The sequence below is a fragment of the Diuraphis noxia genome, unplaced genomic scaffold (assembly GCF_037042655.1).
Source record: "Diuraphis noxia isolate RWA-SAM2 unplaced genomic scaffold, SU_Dnox_SAM2 contig0004, whole genome shotgun sequence".
NCBI classification, from domain to species: domain Eukaryota; kingdom Metazoa; phylum Arthropoda; class Insecta; order Hemiptera; family Aphididae; genus Diuraphis; species Diuraphis noxia.
The window spans coordinates 64,238,829-64,264,961 of record NW_028301714.1 but is presented as its reverse complement, the minus strand read 5'-3'; the positions used below and the strand labels follow the sequence as shown (position 1 = coordinate 64,264,961).

At 31.0% G+C, this 26,133-nt stretch overlaps 1 protein-coding gene across 3 annotated transcripts in view; it reads left to right on the top strand.

Moving 5' to 3' along the window:
- The window catches only part of LOC107163023 (uncharacterized), a 319,729-nt gene that overhangs the window by 29,893 nt on the left and 263,703 nt on the right, over positions 1 to 26,133 (top strand). For all 3 annotated transcript variants that reach the window (XM_089225839.1, XM_089225837.1, XM_089225838.1), the window contains exon 2: positions 22,241 to 22,297. The gene's annotated coding sequence lies outside the window, so the exon portion shown is untranslated. The remainder of the gene's footprint in view (positions 1 to 22,240; positions 22,298 to 26,133) is intronic.

The following is a 26,133-nucleotide window of genomic DNA, read 5'->3' as shown; positions in this document are numbered from 1 at the left end:
GCATCCAGTCGTCTATGGCCGTCAGTGTGGGATTTATTGCATCTTCGAGCTGCTGTCCGGTCACGGCCGTACCCACAACCGCGAGGTCGTCCGCGAAGCCAACGAGCTGCACCCCGGGCGGCGTTTCCATCTTCAGGAGGGAGTCGTAGGCGACATTCCACAAGGTGGGGCCAAGGACGGAACCCTGCGGCACTCCGCAGGTCACTGGTCTCTCAGCCATTTCTTCGCCAGTCAGTAGTGTTCTGTCAGCCAGCCAGGACCGGAGCATCTCTACCAAGTACTCCGGGGTGTTAATGCCCCTCAGAGCTGCGTCAATGACCAGCCAGCCCAGAGAGTTGAAGGCGTTCCTGACGTCCAGCGTCACCAGAACGCAGAGGCTCTTCCTTCTCGGGGTGGTGGCCGCCTGGGCGGCGATGCTGAGAACCGTGCCGATTGCTGACTCCGTGCTAACTCCCCTGTGAAGCCGAACTGGTTCGGGGCTCTTCTCCGTCCCCCGTGAGCGTCCAGGTGTTCTTCTAGCCTCTGAAGAAGGAGCCTCTCGAGCAGCTTCCCCGGGGCGTCCAACATACAGATCGGCCTGTAGCTCGACGGGACGTCCGGAGGTTTGTCCGGGCCCTTACGAAGTAGCACTAGCCGTGCCCTCTTCCAACGTGGTGGGAACGTCAACGCGTTGAGGCAATCGTTGAAGACGTGGAGGACTGCGCAGGGCTGGGCAAGCGCGACGGCCCTGAGGATCTCGTTAGGGATCCCCGAAGGACCGGCCGCCTTGCCCGGTGCGAGCCTCTGGACTGCTCTACTAAGCTCTTCCGGCCTGAAAGCTGGAATGACCCTGGTGAACTCGAGTGTGTTCAGGACCGGATCGAATGCCTGGAAGATGTTGTGCACCGCTGGGGACGGAGCCAAACCCCAATCCGTGACGGGGGCCGCCGGGAACAGAGCGTCGGCGATGACGGCCTCCCTACCCTTGGAGCTCGCAGTCGGGTTCTGGCCGCCGAGCTTCTTCATCACGAGCTTATAGGGTCTGCCCCAGGGGTCGGTGTCAACCTGAGCGCACAAGTCAGCCCAGCACTTGTTTTTCGCCTCCCGGATGGCTATACGGAGCTCCCTCTTGACGGCAATATAGGAAAGCCTAGCTTCATGTACTCCAGGCTGGCTGGCGCGTCTGATACAGGCTTGGTATCGCCTACGGAGGGCAAGGGACTGGCGCCGCAGATCGGCGATCTTATCCGACCACCAGAACACCGGCCGCCTGCCCTGAGGGCCCTTTCTCTTCCTGGGCATGGAAGCTTCACAGGCGCCGAACAGAAACACGTCCAGTGATTCAGCCGAAGACAGCGCTGCCTCAGCACCAGCGGCACCGATGGTAGCTCCTAGGTGCGTGGTGCTCAGATGACGACACAGAGCGTCTGGGTCGAGCTTCTTGATAGACCAGCCCGGGGCAACGTAAGCGGGTATAACGGCACGGACCGGGGCCTGGGTTAGGTCGGCCGTGTTGAAACAGACGTAGTTGTGGTCGCTCAATGTCTCCAGGTCGGGTACCTGCCAGTCCATGAGATCCACACCTCGATAGAACGTGAGATCTATGATTGATGTGGCCGCCCCTCTCACGAAGGTAGGAGAGGTGCCCGAGTTGGCCAGGGTAAGCCCCAGACTTGTGGCGAGATCAGACAGCGGTGCGCCCCTGGGGTTGTTGGTTCTTGAACCCCACTCCACGCTCCAGGCGTTGAAGTCACCGGCCAGAACGATCGCTGAGTCCCCTCTAGCACGGATCGCCGCCTCAAGGTCGCCCAGGAACAGTCGATACTCCGGCAGCGAGGCCCCGGGCCTGCAGTAACAGCTGAAGACAGTCAACCCCCGGAGCGACAGCCAGGCGAACCCGCTGCCGGAGCCCCGACCGTCATGACTGAGCTCTGAGCGCAGTGATGTTCCCACAGCAGCCTTGCGATCCGTGCTGAAGCACCACCGGTCCTCATGGCCATAGGGGGTGGCCGGCTCAGACACGATAAGGATGTCAGCCCTGATCTCTTCCGCCGTCTGTGCCATAAGCTGTTCCGCAGCCCAATTTGCGTTCAGATTAATCTGCAGGAAGTTAATCATCTGAGATCTTGGCTACTCCCGACTGTCTTCTAGCGGCGCACGCCCCGGAGCCTGGTTTGTGCGCGACCCTCGGCAGACCAGCGGTTTCACAGGCCACACAACGGTCGTCACCCTCGGCGCAGTCCCTCATTGAGTGGCCCACCACGCCGCACCTCCAGCAGGCGCCCGTCCTGTCCTCCGCGGTGCAAGATCTGGAGTTGTGACCGAAGGCCTGACATCTGAAACACCTCTCCGGTGGCAGCGTTCTTGGCCGGACGCGGCACATGGTCCACCCGATCGGGACCCTAGCGATGCTGGCGGCAATGCTACTGGGCATTTTCGCCGTCGCTATCTGCTGTCCGGATCGGGTGCCCCATATCCTGACGTCACTGACTACGTCCCTATCGATCATAACTGCCGGATCGTCCTGTCCGGGAATCGCATTGCGAAGTGCCTCCAGTACTTCCGAGGCGGTGGCGGCTGCGTCAATGTCCAACACTTCGACTTCCACCTGGACCCCGAGCTGGATCACCTTGCCGACGGAGTCGCCGAGCTTGCTTGACATGGCCGAAGCGATTGTCTTGGCTGCTTTTGTTGAACTGCTTCCTTTTGGTAGCTCCAGGAGGAGACATCCGTCCCGTGTCTGCCTCATCGTGACGCTGGTGCCTATCTCCTCCCTGGTCAGCCCGCAATTCCGCACTGCCAGAATGGTGTCCCGGTAGGACTTCCCGGCCGCATTTTGGATTAGGATCGCCGGTGGTTTCTTGGAGTAAGCTGACGGGCGCTGGCGGAGCCCCGTGGCATGTGGGGTTGCAGCAGCCGTCGTTTTTCTCCCTTGCCTGGATCGTCTGCCGACGACTTTCGACCACTCTTCACCGTCCGTTTCCATAGCGTCGGTTTCGGCCTCCCGGGCGACCTGTTCGCCTACCACCTTCGGTTTCCTAGACCTGCGTGCCGAGGCTGCTTTGGACTCAATGACCGCATCACTATCCCAGTAGCCCGGGGTCAGGATCATGTCCGTGGAGGCGTCGGATGTAGATACAGCGGACTTGTCGGCGGTCGGGGGAGCGCTAAAAACGGGCGCGTTAAGCAGTACCCCATCCCTGTTGAGTAATGAGTTTAAGCATTCAAACGCCTCGTTATTATTATTGAGAATCCTCTCCATTGCGCCCAACAGAACATCATCCGTCGTGCGATCATTAATCAACCTGGCATCCCTGTGTACATGCATAAGGTGTGCCGTGACTCCCTTGAGTGTCGACCAAAGATCCTGCAACCAGGCGGTTTGGGTCTGCTCCGAATTGCCCTGAGAGGTTACTGAGGACTTCGGGGACGTTGTGATCTTCATTTTCTTGACTAAGGGTTCATCGGTCGGATTCAGCTCAGACATTTTGTGCGAAGCGGCCAGTGTCTGATAGGAGTGGTCGGTTTCGAAGTCTGGTTGAAGCGTGGCGTCGCCAGGGGCCGGGCCCCGGCGCGGTGAGGTAGGCGGCTTCACTTCTCCTTTGGATTCGAGGTCCAGAGCCGCGGATTTGGGGTGCCTCTATCTCCGCTCCTGGGGGGGATAGGGTGTCCGGGTTTGCGGGGTCAGGTCCGGTATCCTTAAAGATGCTAAGGGTACGTTAGGGGGGCAAAATTTCCTTCCCGAAGCTCTCAGACCACCTCCGGCCGAGATATCCACGAAAAACCGTGAAAAGCGGGGTACCGCAAAAAACGCTAACCTCGAAGTTGGCTTAGCGGATCGGATACGGGAGCGTGACTGCTATCGGAAATCTATCGTGGCTGTCGATAGACTTCCGTTGCTAAGTTTGCTTCTACAGGATATGTCGGATATGCGCGCGCGCACACGACGACAGGAATAGCTGCGATAACGGAGCGACCCGCTGCGGTGTACGTCCTTACGGATCGGCATACACAACTCGACTGATACCTAATTACCTATAATTTTGACAAATATTTTAGTTTTGGTGATAAGATAAAATATATTATAATTTTTTCAAAATGTTGAAAAATTAACCTTCATCCAAAACTTAAATATTCCATCTTAAATTAAAAATATAAACAAAATAGTTCCAAGTGTTTTGTTTTCAACATTGTATGACTATGTAAATATAGGCGTTACTGCGTTAATGCAGATTTCCGACACTGAAAATAATGAAAACAATAACAATATGACTATACATATATATTATTATACGGTAATTTCCTCTTGTTTTGAAAAGAGATTTTAGAGTACCTAGGTATCAAAAGTAACGAAAATATTGAAGATTAAAAATATAATATATGTATAAATGTAGTTTTAGTATGGTTTGTTATGATCCATATTCTGTTCTAGCCGTTCTAGGTATATCTTTCATAATAGAAGATTGATAATCTTCAATAATTTTGATTTGAATATTAACCAAAGATTATGAACTTAAACTTTTTGAAATTATTGCTCATAATTATATGTTAAATCATAATGCTTTTATCGATAGAAAAAATTATAAAAATAATTACTACAATATTGATGAAACAACATGTTTGAAAATATGAACTTTTTTGGGTGAGAAGTTAAAATATTTTACACATTTTAATATTTTATGCTTTTTATAATTATGTCAGAATATTTTAAGTTAATTTACACTTATTGAATACTAAATGTACTTATTTGCATTTAAAAAAAATGCATAGAATGAAATTTTCAGATAGAGGTCCGTATGCAAACAAGTAGTAGTATGCTATAATATGTACATTGTACACATTACACATACAGAGTAGGTAGGAACACCGTGTCCCTTGGGCCACGGGAATTTATTAATTTAGTGTTGAGAAGTAATGGAGTTCACATTGCTGTCACCATTTTAAAATAGCAACTGTCTGTGAAGTCTCCTGTACATTACACGAATACATATTAATAACACAGTGTTGTAGAGTGAATTTAGAAATCAAAAATATTAATTATATTATAAAAACCACTTAATAAATAGTTTATTTCTGTTATTATATTATATAAAGTTATTTTTTGTTTCAATCTATACGAGCAAATCAACGTATAGCTATAAATCGTACCTGATAATATATATATATATATTTCCTTGTGCCAAGCAAACTTCAATGATTTATCTATATATATAGTTTATGTATCTATGGAAAAATTACTCTGTAATAAGTTGTACTGCAGGTTTTTAAATGAGTGTATCAATTTCATTTTACCTGTTCCAAAACGATAAACTTCTCGATACATCAAATTACATTCAAACAAAAATAAAAATGTTTGGTACATTAGTTTTAAATGCACCTACATATATAATTATAAGATGGACAAAAGTATAAAACAAAACCAACCATAGTGTTCTTAGGTATCTCCTGCCGTTTTAAATGTATCATACCTGCTTACAAAAATCGAGTAAAACCGTTTACACGGGTTTCTACCCGATTTAACATTGTCATTATTTTGCACATAATCACTCATAAATTGAATTACAAGAGACTGTTTACCTTAATGGTCTTCCCCTTCTGTCTCGTATCATTTCTTTGGTACAGAAACGTAACTGATCTGATTATCTTTTAATAGTATTAAGGGAAGCAACTTTCAATTTGTGATTTTGCCAGAAACCACCAGATAAACGACATTTTTTTGTTTTTAATACGAATATATATACATTCCCATTTTCTAGTTTGTGGTCTTAAGAATATTTTCACGAACTGATTTAATCAGCGTAAATTAAAAAAAAAACAAGCGTGTTTTGGCACAAATACAAAAAAACAATATAAATAAATCTAAAAATATAAAGCATTATTATAGTATAATGGAGAAATAACACTTGTTTTTTTTTTTTAAACGGTGATCTTTAGAATTAATTATCATTTATTTTCCTTTATATACTTTAATGGCCATTTTATAAGACCTGTAATATGTATCTGTAGTGTATATCAGTAGGTAGGTAGATATTATATTTTTAGTGTTGAGTTTTATGTTTTGTATTGATGTTAAATATATCAATAAGTGTGTAGTATATAAGTATATTCAATATTGTAAATAATACTATACAATGTAACATTAAATGTTTTGAAATATGATACTAAACCGTTTAATTGAAATAGTTGAAACATTGTGTCGTTTTATATTTGAGTAGGTAATAGATAGATGTAGCTATTATAAAGTCCATGCAACAGAGTACAGCGTGTTTTATATTCATTTTGATGCGCATGACAAGTATTTTAATACTATTTTAAATTTTTAAGCAAAGTTGAATTTTTCAGACTGAGAGCAAAATTATAACATGCAATATTCTTGACAACATGCAACACTTCTTGTAAAAGATATAGATTTTAAAATAAACTATGTGTAAGGATAATGATTGTTTAAATGCTCGTTTCAAACAGTAGATTTATATATACGTGAAATCAATGTTTCCCGTACATGATATTATATTGTACACAATAACATTTTGATTTTATTATTCTTCGCTTAATCATTTAAGATCATGGAAAGATAGTGCTGCATTTCCAATATGAATGCACAGGGCAGTTCATCGTATATAGAAGCAATGTTGGAAATTATAGAATTTAACTCTATTATAGGCTACTTATATATATTTTAAATAAATCCAACAAAAATCTTACCTTGAAAAAAAGCCAAGTCTTAAGCTCAAAAAAGTTTAGAGTAGTTGGACCAAAATTGCAGTCAAGTATACTCTTTCTATAGTCAATCATACAAATTAATACATTCGAGTTCAACAAATGTCTATTAATTTTCTTATCGTTGGCTAATTTCTGCATATTTAGTATCTTTTGACTTGTAAACAGTTGAAATAGAATAAATCCATTTACTGATAACTTTCTTTGAAACTGGTCAATACAGTTTAAAGATATTTGTTGCATATGAATTTATTTGTGTATTAGGATTATTGACTAAAACTTAAGCTAATCTAACCTATGTTTCAAATTTCAAAAGTCCATCTTATGAGGAAGCAGAATAATTAGGATTAGAAAAACCGATTGAAACTTGGCGGATGAACTACTGCGTGCACTCTGATCGAATTAAACCTATAACACGTAACGAATATATAGCTATTAGCTTATGTATTAGTCGTCGTCGATTAAAACTGAAAAAAAAATGGTATTGATAAATAAAAATATTGTCTATTGAATAATGGATAGTAGATTTTTATTAATTTGTACGATTTTTGGGTTGAAACAACAAAAGAAAAGAAAGTACAACAATTGAAATTTATGTACTTGTGTGAAAAATATGTTTGAAAATATATTATTAAATTCAACACATATATATTATTTTAGATATTTTAATATTTACCAGCCTTAATAAGCAAATATCATAACATATTACACATTAACAGTTTTTTGAGGAATAATCACTATTCCATTAATGTAATCCAAAAATATTTATAAAATAAAAAAGAGTAAAAAAAATAGAAATAATTGTTGATAGAATAAATATATTTTATACACTAAAATATTAATTGAAAAAATATTTTATATGGAATTAAAAACTAAAAATCGTGGGGTTGACGAAATACTATGAAAAAAATTAAAATTCAATGAATTATTTTTTACAATTTACGTTACATTTGGATTTTTGAATTCTTAATATTCTGATAAAATCAACACAGCTTTCAACCATCTGCCAAAAAACTTAAAAATGTATTATACAGAACAGCACAATGATGTACAAATCGATACTTTTATAAGTATGAATGTACGATATTGACAATTTATTTATAATTCTCTCTGTATATCTACAGAAATTTAACAGTCAAAAAGTGCGCTAATAAAAACCTACATTGTTAGATGTTTAGTATTATTTTGAGTGTTTGATGTTAAATTATAAAAATTTTTAAAATTAATTTCTTATTACTTTTGTAAAACATAAAATGTAAAAAAAAACCAAACTTTAATTAAAAATTTAAAATAGTGCATGATTTATTAAGTTTAAAGTATATTTCTAAAATGACTGAGCGCAATTGGCATATCGACCTAAAAAATACCAAGTGCCATTGGTATACGAAAAGGTCATTTTAAGTGCAGTTGGTAAACTCCCTGTGGAATATCCGAACATACACAACTAGTGCCGAAACTAGGGATTTTAGGACGTAGAGACAGGTAAAATTTCGTGACCCCTGTTCCCTATAAAATTTAATTCATATAATTATATAATATACTAGCTGACCCGGCAAACGTTGTTTTGCCTAAATTTTTTTTGTAATTAAGTTGACCCGGTAAACTTAACGCCTTCAAATAAAGTCTAGATTGATAATAAAATTCAAGTATTCCATCGTAATGAATTGTTACAGAAATCAATAAATCAATATATTGCATTTTGATAAACAATGTTTTTCGTTTTGTTAGATTATCCTACAGTGGAGGCTGTAACGCCGATGATTCTTTCTGTTTTATTTTTTTACGGGATTATTTTAACCCTGGTCTGTTAAATGTTTCTATCTTAAAATGCGTCCATAATCCTCTATAATATTATATCCGACACCACTCAACAATGCGTATTATGTATGCTAGCAGCGTTAAATACTTTTACTGCCATGCCAACTCGTAATTGGACGGCGACGTTTCGTGCTTTTTAATGAATGTTCCACATTTATTTTGGTAACGCCTTTCTTAAATAGTACATTCCTCGAAAGTTAGTTAGTGCCCCATTTGAATGTAGCATTGTGGTCATCAGTGGATCAATATGTAAGTCCCGGAAATATATCTGTCATACTACCAGTTGACAGTCGTGAGTTTGTGACACTTCAATGGCTATATATATTTTATAGCTTTAATAATACAAATCAAACGTTTTCGCATACGCAATACACATAATCAATCATTTGTATTGATATTATATAAAATCTTCATTTTAAAGATAGAAATCCATCTAGATATCATATGATATGTACTTACGCATATTCATTATCATAGTATTTTTATATTTAGATCATTTTGAATAATATTCAATTTGGACGCAATTTAACAAATTGTTTCAACAGGTAACTACCTAAATTTCAGTACCTAGTAATATTTTATTAGTTTTGTTATTAAAGCTTTGAATGACCACGCAAAGCAATGAACCTGTCATCTAATTTAGTATTGGTTAAACATATTGTTGTAAAACAAAAATAGGTAAATATAAAGGATATATTTTAGCTTGTCTATATGTGTGTAACCAAAATTGAAGAATTTTATATATTATTACGGAAGAATACATTGGTATTCCACAAAGTTAAACCTACATTTATAGTTTTTTAGATGCATTCTATTTTAAACTTAGCTCAGTAAAGTATAATTGAATATTCACCAATGCATGCAATAAACTTCAGACTCAAGTTTTTTAAGACCTGATGACTGATCATATTAGTTATCCACTGATATCAATATTTTACTCCAAACAGAATATTTAATGGTTATCAATGCACTTAAACAGTCACTATTGTGATGCATCTGATTTATATTTTAAAATAACATAACTCGTAATAATTTGTAAAAAAAATATGTTAAAAACCTTTATATATATTGACAGTGGTTAACTTACAATAACAATTGGAGGTTAGATTGTAAATGGTAGGTAATTTATAAGTCTAATTAGGTTATGGCTTATAGTATTTACAACTTTGTTATAGCTCTCTTATACCTAACTCAGTTCATTTTAACTAGTTTTGATAAATAATTAAATATTTCATGATATAAACCGATAAAATGTAGGTAGTTATTGCCTAACAGTATATTATATAATAATAATTTATCATTTTTTCAACTAATAAGAAATGAGTCGAAGCGATTTAAAGTCATAAAGTCCAAAGCTTAATATGGGTAGGTACCTAAATCATGTCAAAAACTCATTAGGCCTTTCAAATATCTTCCAAGTGATTTGTGAAATGTTTGTTATATTTTTTGACAAAACTTACTTTTATTTCTACATTGAATGTTTTACGTTTCGTATAAAACATATGCATGCAGTACCTATATTATTGTTATATCAACCAGAGTCGATTCACTCAAAATAAATAAATCAGTTCTATTTTATTTTTCATTACGTAAACTTTTATGTTGTTTTGCGTGACAGCTTTGAGGATTATTTTTGTCAATATAAAAATTCACCAGAGAGCTTCAAACTTCAAAAAATAGAAATTTAATTTTATGAGAAATTCGTATACACAGGTTTACCTATGTTTATATCATTCTAATATATTTAATGACTAAAAAAAGCAGTTCCCAAGTAGGAATGAAGTATGGTGTAATAATTATATGACAAAACAATTATTTAAAACTTTATTTTTTATTTTTTATTTTTAAATTAAAAATATATTATACTGTTACTTTAATGACATGATTACAATAAATTAACTACATACTTACCTAGTTCTCAAAATGTATGAACTAAGTAGTCATTAAATATCAGAATCGAATGAAAATTAAATGTTAATTTGCATTAAAAAAATCTTTTAACTTATTTATTATTATTATTACTACTTAGTAATTGTTAGGATTTTAACCAAATTGAAAATTCCATTTAATAATAGTGTACGTTAATAATTATGTTCTGCTGACTAATAAATTTCATTTTACTATAAACGTAGAATTCTTCGTAGTTCAGTTCATTGTAGTCGTTATAAAAAAATTGTAATATTTAAATAATCATTAACTCACTGTTAATCAACTATACCATAAGTAAAATCGTGTTTTAGTTCCAATAAATTATCATAGAAATTGCAATATTAACAAACCGTGGCTATTTCCAGTAGGTCGCGGCTTTCGGACGACTAGTAATTTTTCATTCTTACGATTTACCAAAAACTCTGTCAAGTATAAAAAAAACAATTTCCACCGCAAACGAGGCTTGTAATAGGGCCTAAGGGTATACATTATATAGCACATAAAGAGAATTGTTACTTGCATGTGTGTGTGTGTTTCGTCATAAGTCATATTATTTCAATGATTTTTCTGAAAGACCGTAAATGCGTGTTAATTTTTCTTTTCTTTTCTTATCAACGTTATACGCGACGATATATACCTACAATATTTAAAATCAAACACTATTAGTGGAGAGTAAGTATTTATACACAAATATATGTTATGTAGTATGTAGTAACTCATCAGAAGAAAAACATATTTCAGTAAAAGTGTTATTCAATAACAACATTTTTAAAAATGATTATGGATGTAATGCTTACATTAACTTAAATTAATCTGCAAAATTGTTACGGCTAAAAACTAATAACAATGAAAATTATAATAATAAAAAAAATAGTTTTTCTATATTATTATGATATTTTTTTATTCATAATATAAAAAAACTTTCAGTTGCTTGGTTCGTATCATAATCCATGTTTCTAACTTCACAAAAATGTTACATTCAACTTGTGGATGAATCACTCAGCCCAACAGAAAGAGGAGTTTAAAAAAAAGTATTAAATTTAATAAAAAAATAAATAAAACTTTAAACATATTTCAATGAAACACTATTATAATCAAATTTATTTTTAGTTAATAATAATAATTTTGAAAAACAGATTACATTTTCCACAAATTTCTTGTTTAATAGATATCTGATAAATTACCGGTAACTACAGGTAACTAGCATATTAATTAAATTTGAAATAATTTATATTTTATTTTACTAAAATTTTAAGAATATTCTTAGTAATATGGTTCAAGTTAAACATCGCTATCGATTATAGTTGTTATATAAGTAATAGTTAAAAAGAACTATCCATTTAAATAGGCTCTCAAGAATTGAAAAGTTCATTATCATGTTTTTAATTCATTTTTTAAAATCTTTTCCGTGCATAATATAATAATATGAACTATTCAAACGTATTTATTGATACATAATATTATTTTTTTTTATAAATTTAAATATTATCCTGTAGTTAGATTTAAATCTTTATTTTAGCCTACGAATTATTCTAACAAGCTTTGAATTTAGGTATACACTATAGTTGTTTAAAACCATTGTGTTAAGTATTTTTTTTACAAACCATGATAATATAATAATATATTTATACATGATATCATATAATAATATATAAGCAAAAATAATACATTCTTAATTTAGACCCTTTTACACCTGAACAGCCATGTATCCGATGATTAGCATTAAATGCTATCACTTTGTTTACTCTAAGCCCTAAGGTGTCTGACAAAAACCAGCAACCTTCATTACAGATAGTGATCTCAGTGGTCAAGAGCTCATTTGTCATCCGAATTAATTTAAAAACTGATGAAGACTATTCCTTTAAAATCAAGCCTGTCCTTAAATTAATAATTCTCAGAACATACATCAATATAGCAGTCGCAGTTCTACAATGAAATCATATGTATTACATATTAAATCCACTATAGTAATGTTTCATACTAAAGGAGATTGCCAACTAAAAATTATTTTATGATATTATGATAAAATAAAACTAACATTATGTTTATAGCATTAAAATCGTATTGTATATTATTCTACGAAGATATTTTTAAAATACAAATTACTTGTAGATTTTGTTTCTTATCCTTCATTAGCAATACTTATGACTCATGATTTATATTCACCTATTACATAACTGCTATTTACTAATGCATTCATATAAATTACTTTTGGAAAATTTCTGTAATAATTTTTCATATAATTTATTAATTTTAAAATCATTTACATTATTGTAATTATATGTAAAGAATATTAATTACTTTATATCACAGGATACGGATGGGAAATATACTTGACGGTATCAAAAATGTGAATGAACGACCACCTGATGGCTGATACTTACACAGTTCATGAAAAATATTAGACTGGTATCAGGTTCTTTATTTTAATAAAAATATTAGTCGTATGGTCTCGAATATAATTTGAACATGATAATAAATTATAATATTGTATATATAAATATATATATATATATATATATATATATATATACATTAAACATATTATATAATAATAAATTATTAGGTATTATTTTTATATAAATATAAATATAGTTTTCGACTTGCTTATTATCAAAAGATTTATTGATTTACATATTATAATACGTATGTTATAGCCGTAAGTGTTAAATATTTCGATTAAAATCGTTTGACAATTTCCATCATGCGCATATTATATTACTACCCATCTATAGTTTATTGAAACAATCCTAAAACTATTATCGTAATAAGTTATATGATTATTCATAATACCTAGAATATCATATAATAATATAAATCAATGATCTTACCATTCTTACCAGCTATATATGTGATTATATAACTAAGCGTATAGCTTAATGTTCTCAGAAACTCGAATTTGCATAACTGAACATCTGGTTTTGAATAATCGCTAGAGTTAAAATATAAAATACAGTAATATAATAAACTTAATTAATTTAGCAATAAATGTATTACAATAAAATATAATCGTCATTCGATTTAAGTGATTTATAAATTTATAATTAACGAAATATTTGTCTACTCAGCTTTAATTTACGTAGGTACGAAATGTACGGCAATAAGACGGGAGAGGATGGCATGCGTGACTAATGGTTGAAACAAAAATAAATTAGATGTGCATTTTATGTTCATGTAAAATTATCCGGATACAAAAACTAGTACGGTCTCCGTAGTTTCAGACAATGTATTATTAAGGGGGTTGTATCCAGTTCGCGTGCAAAATTAACGTAAAAGGGATAAAAAAAATACAAATATCCTATGTAGATCGAAGAAGGGGTTACGTTTGACAAATTAGCTCAAAAGACACACCTATTATATAGGCCCGATAACTTTGCATTTATCATCGCGCAGAAAACGCCCTCTGATCATAAATTATACAATGCATGTATCTTCGTTTCTTATATATTTGTTAATTTTTGTACACACTTTAAATGTGAAACCACCGAATTTCAAAACATTCGTAATAATTATAAATTGTTAAGTATTTCACTTATGACTGATGGGGCATGTATCACATGTATTGATAAAGTACGACTGGTTTATTGATATTAATGCACGGCGGTGGAACACATAATTATGTTATAAATATATATACAAGTATTCATCACTGATAAAGTGATAACATATAGTGCTCACCGATGGCGTATTGTACAGTGTATAATATACATAAAATAAATAAACTAACGAAATTACAAATGAAGAGCAAGTAATAATATGTAGAATAAAACGATTTTTGTATACCTAAGCCAATTGTTTGATTTTTTAATAGCTAATATAAATCATACATGGGCTCAATATTGTAAAAATGAGCTTTGTTTAGATAAATTTGAATAGAACTACTTTATACTTGGAAATATTTTACAAACAATAATAACAAAACTTTTGATATTATTTTGTAACACTCTCAAAAAGGAACAAACATAAAGACAAAGTAAAAACCAGATTAAATTTAACTTTTGGAATCAAATATGAAATAAAGTTTACAACAGCAAACCTAGCCCACTGGCATAATATTATGTCGATTGTTTTTAATAAAATTGACTACAGATAATTAGGTATTATTAAAATAAAATAAAATGTTTTCAAGTTTCCACGATGTTTTTGATACGGTTCGAATTTGTTCTGGGTAAGCGATTTTGCCACCTATATCTTAATATTCATCGTATATTAGTTACATAATATTATTGTTTGTGTTATTATGATTGTTGAATATTATCAATCGCTTTGTAGTCACTTTTGTTTTCCACACGATTGGACCTTTGTAATATATTTAATTTGTTTATTCGGATTCATTAGCATTGTTCCGGTAGTTTGTATTATTTCATTGTTGGTGTTGGGTTTTTTAAGATCCGCAAGCTCACCAAGTAATAATATAATAATATTTGTTGTAAAGAATTAATTTGCATCTATAGTGAACGGTGTCATAATGATTATAGTTTAAAAGATACATTTTTAACTAAAACAATTAGGTTTATATAGCTTAGTTGTCGTGTTATATAAAATATATATTAGATTATATATTAGACCTATGCTTCATTTTTAAATAAACTAATTGATAAATTGTCCAGAACTCCTTACCTCATTAAACGTACATGGTCTCTAGTCATATGATATGAAAATTAACTACTTTTTACGTGCATTTTCTGTGTTTGATTTATGATCGAGATATGTATTATAGAACAAAATAAGTGAAATCTGAATAATACTATAAATTCACAGAAAAATCAAAGCAACGGGTTTTAGAAATTAAAACTTAATTTCAAGTGAATCATGTGAAATGTGTGTACGTGTGAAATAAGGAGCCATATTTCCCATGAAAAACCAATAGTATTTTACAATTTTACAAAGTACCTACGTGGATACATTCAAAATACAAAGAATACTTGATTGAAATTTATAATATAATATTTAAGTTTTCTAATAAAAAAGGCTTAAAATTTTCAAGCCACACGAAAAACAAGAAAACATTTTCTGTGTATTTGATTTTGATATAATTTTTATTCATTTTTAAATTATTTAAAATATATATATATATATAATTCACGTTAAAGTAAAACTTTCAAGTAGAAATAAAAACGAATAGCGGATTCAATTGTTTTTATATCTGAAAAGTAAATTCGAATTTACATGTATTTATAGGATAAAATTTATGATGCACTTCGTACAAATCATGTAAATTTTTTTATTTTACGATTATATTATCCATAACACAATTAATAATTGAAATAGTCGACCTACTTCATGACATACCAATACCGAGCATACTAGAGAATCCTCTAGAGACCGTCATCAAAATAATACGTTTATGTTAAAAAATCGTGCCAATTGATGATAAACTTTATCTCGGAAATAGACTCAAATTAGTCAAATTTATAAAATATTTAACTTTTAACACTTAATTTATAGTTAAAATAGAATACTTAAATCAATAAAAAATGTAAAAAAGAAAAGAAAAATAGATAAGCTTACTTTGGAAAAAATAAAAAAAATTTAAAAGTAATTATGCTTGTACCTAATAATTATTTTTTTTTATCTTCAGACTCAATAAACAAAAAAAAAGATAAATTTAAAAATACCTTTTTTCTAATGTACATCATAGATAATGATTTGTTGACACTAATATATCGTAATAAATTTATATGATAATTAATTTATGCATGTAAATAATATTAAGTTTAATAAACATTTTGGACGTCTATTATTTTAAAAACTTTCAATTGAATAGCCAATCAATAATAGTTGATAAAATATCTCCAACAAAAACAAATGGAATAACTAGGTTATTATATTATAGTCACATGTGGACATTTACCTTTAGTTTGTAAATAAAAAAGGTATATTATATTTACATTTTTAAATTTGTATAAAATTAATTATATCTTATAAAATACAAAATTATGTGTGTCCTCTTCGTTAATGTTTTACGATTAAGTTTCACCTTACATGAATTTTAGTCCGGAAATATACATTTTTTATCTTTTCATACCCATAACATTGCACCCCATTAAACATGAATCATCCTATACTCGTGTGATGTTACAACAGAGTAAGTAAAGTTAATTCATTTCTCACCTTTTGTATTTTCTTATTAACATTTACCTTGAAAATTAATCAAAGCTATCTTGACGTTAAATACAAATTTGCAGATCGGTCAGCGTATGTATGCAAAACATTGTATTTAACGCGTTTGAATAGTCGACATCATGCATTTTCATAAATGTATAGATAATTTGATAACAAACATCGTTTTTCTCTTAAATGTGTGATTACATATAAGTATATGTTTTAACTTTTTTACATATTTTGTATGAATTAAAACATTTATTATATTTACTAAGTATATGTATAATAGTAATTAATTAGTAAAATGGCCAGTGAATATAAAGAAAAATTTTAAATAGCCGATTACATTTACTACCTACTTTCAATTCCAAAATTTAACTTTACATATTAGTTTTAAATTATTATTTTACTATAATTTATACTAATACATTCCTGTCCTAAGTAAGCAAAGCGAAACGATTTAAAATATTCAATCACTATATAATATTTTAGCAGACCGGATATATTTTTTTTTTTTTATTATTTCACAAGATAAATTACTTTTGTTGTAATATTTTTCGAAATCCATGGCCTAGATTCTGAAATCTGAATTGTAAATACAATTCAATGTCAAATGTATTTGTCATACATAAATCTTTTGTAAACACTTATTTACTTAAACGTTAAAACGTTTTAATTTATATTACAATTACGTATAACTTAATTAATTAATAATTGCAGATATAAATGTTTATGTTTTTCAGTTATATAATTTCCAAGAAATAACGTTACTTTATCAATTGTATATACAGGATGTCCATCGAGGATTTACCCATTGCGATATCTCACGAAATAATGTAGATATCAAAATTCTGGTTTTATAATAAGATTCGCAGGGTTAAGAACTACAATTATTTCATTTTTAAATTTATTTTAATGTTTTCGTAAAACATTTAAATAATATTATAAAGGTAGCCATTTATTTTTTTTTTTTAATTTGGTATTTATTTGAAAACAATTATAGCAAAGCGATTACAATATAATTATGTATCAAAACAAAAGACAAGCATTAATATTTACAGACAACATTAATTAAATATTAAGATAGCCATTTCGAAGAGTTTATTTTTCTGAAAATATTTACGTTTCAAAATTTTATTTCCATTAATTTCCTGATTTTTGAATTTTTTTCTAGTTTTGAAGAAATAAAATATGATTATAAATTTATTAGGTACTATTAGGAACACTGAAATATTCAGTCGACCGTATGTGAAATGGGAATGCGCGCGACGCGGCGGGTCACATGTTTGATAACATTATGGTGTGAAATAATTCAAAATTTTTCTCAAAACTAAAAAAAATATTAAAAATCAATAAATTAATGAAAATAAAATTTTGAAACGTCAATCTTTTCAGAAAAATAAACTCTACAAAATGGCTATCTTTAATTTGTTTGGAAATAGTTAAATATAAAAATATATTTTTTAACTTTTTTACCAAAACATTAAAATATATTAAAATATGAAACAATTGTAGTTCTTATCTCTGTGAGTTTTTTTTACAAAACAACAATTTCGATATCACAATTATTTCGGGAGATATTACAATGAGTAAATCCTCACGGGACACCCTGTATACATCAGTTCATAAAGTATAAAATATTGAATAATAAATACACAACCTATACCTTCAGTTAAATTTATAAAAATAGTACTTTGCATTAAAACTTATGGAGTATGAATAGGTTAAAATTATTTTAAAAATAAAATAATATATGTACGTAATATATTACAATACTGCATTATTGCATTAATATTGAAATAGTATACGTAATATTCATATGTAAAAGATACGTGAAAATTACTGTAACTTTACGAACACTATATTAATGTTTTACAATATAATTATTTCATATTATTTTAGAATATGGATAACCTTTTTTGCGATATATAATAATTTACGAATGCGTATAAAGAGCATATAGCATGGTTTAAATATCACGACGAGCTACATAAAAAAAAAAAAAAAAACCCAATAGAATTTCATTACACACCTTTCACTAAAAATAAAAACCTGAAAGCAATGGTACCAATATTCTATCAAGTTTATTAGTAATTATAATATGGTTCTCTTTATTATAATTAACTACCCTTATATTCATTAATTTATTGCCTTGCTTCCGTTCAGGCGTCTTTCCTTTTTACAGAACGTTCAAAATTAACGGTCCTTAATGGAAATAATTCAACATTGTTAAAAGAAGCGTTTTTCGTTCTTTTTGGATCAATTACAATAAAAATAACTATCATACGCCATTGAAACCGATATTGTTTATGTTCACTTGCTGATCCTAATGAATTAATCTAATTAAAGTATAATAATTAATATATTAGATATAGTTGGTACAGTAATGTTAATTTTTGGTGAAAAAAAATGTTTAACTATTCTATACGTTGGATTTAATATTTTTATATTACAATTCACCACCAAAACACATCAATCGATTTTTTTCGTCAGGTAGGTAACTGAAAAGTCGTATTAAACATGTAAATTTAATTTTAATTATTAATTGCATTGCTACAAAAAAAGTTAAAATACCAATGAATATAACATAGACATATTAATAAATTAAGATTGTGTTTCAAAACAAAGATATGAACTCTGTGAATTGCAGACGTCTGGGGGAGGTGCAACAACTAGCGTCGCTTCGGGCAGAGCACAGGTATAGAATTGTGTGGTTTTTGGCTGCAGCAGGTGGGGGTAGAGATAAAGGCACCGTACCCACCAAGTTATAAAATCGTTGTCGCCATCTTACTATCTTAGGTGGATGGTCCGGTGGGAATGGTGATGAAAATTATGTATACATACAAGGGTGTGTGTGTGTATGTAGGGACGCAAAGGTGAAAACAAAGCCATAAACAACATTTCTTCCCTGTGAAACTTTAGAATTGTTCTTCGTGTATGTGTGTGTGTGTGTGTGTGTGAGAGAGAGAGCAAGTAGATATGGCAATGGTATATTATTATCCAATTGAGAGGAGCGGTGGTGGCTTGTCGTAAAAGAAGAAGAAGAAGAAGAAGAAGAAGAAAAAGAAGAAGAAGAAGAAAAAGAGCAAAGAACACCCTGTACACCACCACTCCTGAGGTACTCGTGTGATTTACAACCCCGTGGTTGCTCCGTTGGCATTAACAAATAAAACGCCGGTATTTGGGACCCATGTTCTAGTGGCAAAGAGGGTTCAATCGTTGTTTATCACCAGCTAATGAATTCGGTTTTAACTGTTTTAAATGCAAATTATTATAATTAATGACAATTATTATCTTCATTTCATTTTAAATATAAAACTTGATTCTATATACACTACACTACAATTTAATATATATGATAATACACATATTGTTTTAAATAATTTAAAAGTAATAAGTACCTATATGTATGTTCTATCAGAAAATGTAGCGATTATAATCATTAAGTTGTAATATTGATAAAAACAAATTTTTTTTTCATTAATCATTTGTATTTCGTATTATTATTTAAATTTTTTTCTAATAATTAAATGAAATTATATAATAATATAATTATACCTAATTAATAAATGTTTATATAATCGGGGAATACAAATTTCATAATATTTGTTAAAAGTCTTATTTAAATAATAATAATAAAACTTTAAGAGTAAATCAAAATTTAAAAATATCTGCAAAAGTTACACAATAATAATATACAAGGGTCACAAAGTATCATAATGACAAATATCGTACTAAATACTAACCTCATTTGGTGGGCTAGAAGTTCAATAACAAAATACTCTGTGGTTCAATGAACAATAAAAGCTTCATTTATTAGTTTATTATTATGTTCGTATCTTTGTACAATTAGGCATATTGATTTTTTCGCTGTGTAACGTTCCGTTGTGCCATTCAATATGACTGTGGTATAATTGGGTATAAAATAATAACATATAATACATAATACACGTACATGCACAATGTTATTAGTAGATACATTTTTTATCAGTTGTACATTTTCTTTTTATTTAATGACACAAAATAAGTTTTAAATTAAAAATCCATTAAAAAAAAACATAAACCTACTCAACTTTATTCACTTTATCGATATTATTATCAATTACCTAGAGATAACTACCTAACATAAATAAAATGTTAATGTGAACTCCGTTCCTCAATTCACCGGGCACTTATGACATATTATTAATCAAAACTAAATAATTTTTATGTATTAAAATTCAATTTTTATTTAATTACTTAGTTTTAACACAACATTATTTTACTAAAACTAAATTTTTAACATTTTTAATCATTTTTTTCGCATTATTTGATGTTTCTAAGCAAAATCCACCGAAAATAAAATGGTTTATCTGTTAAATTTGTCCACTAGTTACGTATACAAATATACATAAGTAGTTATACCCTAAAGTCAAATATAATTTCGGATATATAAATGTAATATAAATTCAATTATACGGAATACTGATTGATTCACCAAGTGTGCTCACTCTTATTTGTTTATTTGATAATGGATCAATTCAAATTCTGATTTTTAGAATTTTTAAATAAATTAAAAGACAATGTATTAAAAATTCTGAGATTTTTTACTGCTTAAGGAGTGTACTTTGGCTAAATAAACTTTTGTTTTTCAAATGAGAACCTCTATTTTTACTGGAAATTATTTAGTGGAAATTTATTATTTTTTTTTGAAAATGTTGATGTGCCTCATTCAAAATCCAAATGAGTAGTTTCTTAGTTACTAAAATGTTTGAAGTATTTGTACAAAGGGTAAAAGTCCTTTAAAAAGTTTTATAAAAATAAAAAATATACTTAACAATATTTTATTTAGTATTTATTATGCTTGGGCCATATTTATAAGTTAATAATGCTGATGGATTAATAATAACTACATTATTCAAACGACCATAGTCCCCATATCTTATGAAATTTTTATCCTTAGAACACAAAGTTAAATAACTAAAAGAGTTACTCATACAAAATTTGATTTTAGTGAAAATTATCCACTGAAATATTTTCAGTTAAAAATAAAAGTTCTCATTTTTAAAACAGAAGTTTTTGCATCTCCAGAAAACATTCTTTGAGCACTACAAAAAATATCAATAATTTGAAAATATGGTCTTAAAGTATATGTAGAAATTACAAAAATCAGATTTTGGATAGTCACGTTATTGAAGAAGCAAAAAAAGGTTGAACATTCTTAGTGAATCACCCTGTATAGTTATTTCAAACATGATTAATTTAAATTGTTTTAACTATCGTTGAAAAAATGTCATCAGCATGTTATAATAAATAATAATAATGGTTATTATACAACATGGTCAAATAAGTTTAAGTAAAGAAAGTTTATAGACGTTCGCCATCCCTCTCATAGTTTTCTTGTAACTCGCGTTGATTTACGTTTTTATAAATCTAAAAATAATTAAAACCCGTTTTAACTGTTCAATGTTTTGAAAGGCTTTTGTAAATATATTATCACATTGCTTAGAGTTAATGATATTATATACATATAATAAGGTGTGGTGTAACATAAATTTAATATTTTTAAACATGATTTATGTACCTATACAATTATATTAAATTAACGTTTATGATTTATTAATTAAAAATAAAATATTTACACATTTAGATGTACCTTTGTAATATGACTTAAACTAAATTTTAAATGTATTTATTTATTTGTTTTTAGACAGAATATCCAGATATTTTGAAATCAAAAGGGATGTGAATTTTTAATTGCAGACTGGTAAGTCCTTATAATATTTAATAAAGATACTACATTATACATATTATTATAAGTATAAATTATTATCTATTTTCTAAATAACCTTAAATGTTTTATTTGTAATATTTTTTAAGCATTACACTTTAGAGTACGTGATGTGTTTGACAACCATACAACATAACAATATATTTTCAACAAATCTATTTAGTGATATTAGTTCTAATATTACAATAAATTAACCTTCCGTCGAATCTAGAGGTATGCGTATAATATGTACTCTCTAGTCAGGTTTTTTTTCAGACTTAAGTTTTTAAGCTAGCTATGAATTACATACCTATTTAAATTATAATATGTTGCATGATTTTATCTAACTCGCTTTTAATTAATTAAAATATATGCGTAATATATAAAAAATAGAAAAAACTTTCAAGAAATAACAGATCATATTTATACCTTTAAGTTTTATCTTGGGTCAAATATTATTGTAAAATAATAATTTGAAATACTAAATTTATTTTACCAAACGAAAATGTGGTATTATCCTGTTTGTCTGACAGTGACTTCATTGAACGTGACATGCGATTATCACTTTATTTTATATCGTAATCGATTTAATAATATTTTTTTCTGTATAAACATAACCGTGAAAAATAAGATCAAAGCAGCTCAAAAATTATCGTTTCAAATTATAAATAATTATTATAATGATAGTCAATTTAAATATCGATATATATTATATATATATATATTTACAATTTTAAATGTTAACATTCATATTTTTATTTAAGTAGATATTTTTTTGCACTGATATTTTGTGAATATTTCACAATTTGAAAAGAAAAATACTTCACTCACTATATCTAACCTAACCAATTGAATTTTCACTGAAAAAAAATCATTAATTTGTAGGATTTTTTTTATATATTCATATGTATCTACAAGTACATGCAACATAATTTCGTGCTAAACCCTAGATTACTTTGCATTATGCATAACCTTTGATCTAACGACTTGATACGTGATAACTGAAATTCTAGATCATAACTAGTGTTGGCCAGACGATCTAAAATAAAATATAAACATTATAACAATAATAATAATACTATGAAGAATGTTATTAGTTATCTCACGAATGTCTGACGATCGGGATATGTGGTTATAGTCTTAAACTTCAGTCTTAAACATAGATCACCGGCATACATACACAATACGTAAAAACCTTATCATCTATATTGTGTCCGATGTGCGTGTAACATGTTTTGTAACAGATGTGCGTATACACATTGCGTTTACCTATTATATGTGAACAATATACGTGTGTGTGTGATTGGGAGAGCTTTCTTTGCTATAGGGATCACCGATAATTGACACGAACAAAACGTCGGTGTTTGGACGATTGAAGATTTTATTTGTTGTTTTTCCTGGGAATTTGCCAAACTTGACCTGAAAACATACAGCCATTAGTTCTCGAAACAAATATCGTTCAGACATGGGGCATCGTGTGTGTGTGTGTGTGTGTGTGTGTGTGTGTGTGTGTGTGTGTGTGTGTGTGTGTGTGTGTGTGTGTGTGTTGTGTTACAGACGTATCGATATTATTATACATATGTAAAGGGTAGCCACGTAGGTATCGGTGAACATAATTGTTTTACAAACGAAGAGAACCTAAAACATAGCGACTTGTCCAATATTAAAGGTAGGGGGATGCAGTCTATTTTTTTCCACTGTCTCATTTTAATATATTTTTAAGTATGTACTTACTTTGTGAACATTAATACGTTAACTCACAGACCACAGTAACTGAGATTTAAAATGTGTCAATGAATTAATTAAAACAATTTTATTCGACTTTTCATTGTATATATAATTCACGAAGATGTATTTAGAACAGCATTTCTCAACCAGAGGGTCGCGAACAATTTGACTTGGCGTCACGTAGGTCAAAAATAATAAAACGCTGATTTAAAATTGATATTGATAATTATAGGATATATTTACTGTTCAAATGTTTACCTAATATAAATGGAGGAACCCCCTCCATCGCGATGTGATTGACCATATTTTATACCTATATTAGGGAACCACTAAAAAGGTTGAGAAATGATGATTTAGAAGTATTGTAACCATAAAGGTAATAAAATATGTCTATAGATACTAGGTATCTATGCACAATATTATACTTTATAATACGCTCGTTTAATATACATTAAATGGAAAAAATATTATGTTAGTCTCGACAGTCTCGTAAAATTATAAAAAAAACTTTCCACTAGAGTATACAAAACGTTTAATCAAAGCGCAAAAAAAAAATCGACTTTGTTCAATAATTGTATACCTACATAGTTTTTTTTTAAATTATTATTTATATAATTGTTTCAATACACCAAGTATTTTTACAATGTTTATACACACTAGAGAAAATGTAAAGCAATAAAAAATAAATAAACTTAAATAAACTATTAGATACAAGCATATAGGTATATTTAGTGTCCAATTCTCACGACACCAAAACACACAATACACTTTTAAATAGGTAAAACAAATTTAAAAAAAAAGTATGAAAAGCTTAACTTTATTTACCAGTTGTAGGCAACAGTCGAATTTCAAACAGTTTGCGTACAATTCAAATCAAATACAAAATTCACAAATTACAACGAGGTCTGAAAACAAGAATAACAAAAACCAAAGTTGTAGCAAACTCACTACCTACAACTGGACATCAACAAAAAGGGTTATAAAATTGAATTACGGAATACGAATAGAACGTATAACAACCAGTCGAAAAAACAAAAACATGAAGCTGTAGAGAAACGTGACACAAGTACCTCAAACATATTAATCACTTAGTATGAGTTAACATCGATGCTGAAAATACACACTTTACATATTTAAATATTTGTCGAACAATAATGATGGCAAACTCTTCAAAACATGCTGTAGAACCACGTTTGTACGGATAATAATATACATTTTTTATGTAGGTATCCGGTTTTTTAATGTACAGTGATAAGGTAAAGAAAATATTATTTTGTTCTCAAGCCGAAACTCGATATTCAACCAATTTTCGTTTTAAAAACATCGAACTATACTAAAACAATATTTAGCATTCACGAATTTTTATTAGTAAAAATATTATTGTTTATTTTAGTGAATAATAATAATATTATTATTATTATTTATTTTAACAATATCATAATATTAACAAATTTACCTAATACGAAAAATCAACCTGTATGTTACTCACTAGGTTTTTGTGATATGTAAAATCCCAAGAAAAAATAAATCACTTTCCCCTAAAATTTCCGAATAACAGTTGCAGTTATTGCTTAATTCAGTGTGTGGATGACTGCATAACACAGCCTTATATTATGTGTGCAGTATGACACTTTTAGTGTTGTACGAAATCAAAATAGAGCAGTATAAAATGTATAAGTGTGTGTAAAAAAAATAACTTATATTTTAGTTTTAGATAGGAAGACCTCATATTCAAAATTATAGAATAGTGTTGTACGAAGTTTCATTTATTTTAGGCCCTGTAGCATTATATCAGCTACCAGATTGTTCTCTTGGAATTTATTATACCAAGACATCGTACACAACAAATACATAGGCCATAATTAATGTAGCCGACTATACCAGAAACTGATAAGCTTCGTCGGTCGCCACCAGACTATTGTTGACTGGTACTTCTAACCACAGACAGCTAACTGACAAATTATAGTGACCATCAATTAACACGTCGTTTGAAATTCAAATATTTGATTACAGTAAAGAACAATACTAAAAACACATTACTGATGTGTAAAAAAATATATAATTAGACGTATGTATGTCATATTTACCGACCTATAATACTTTGT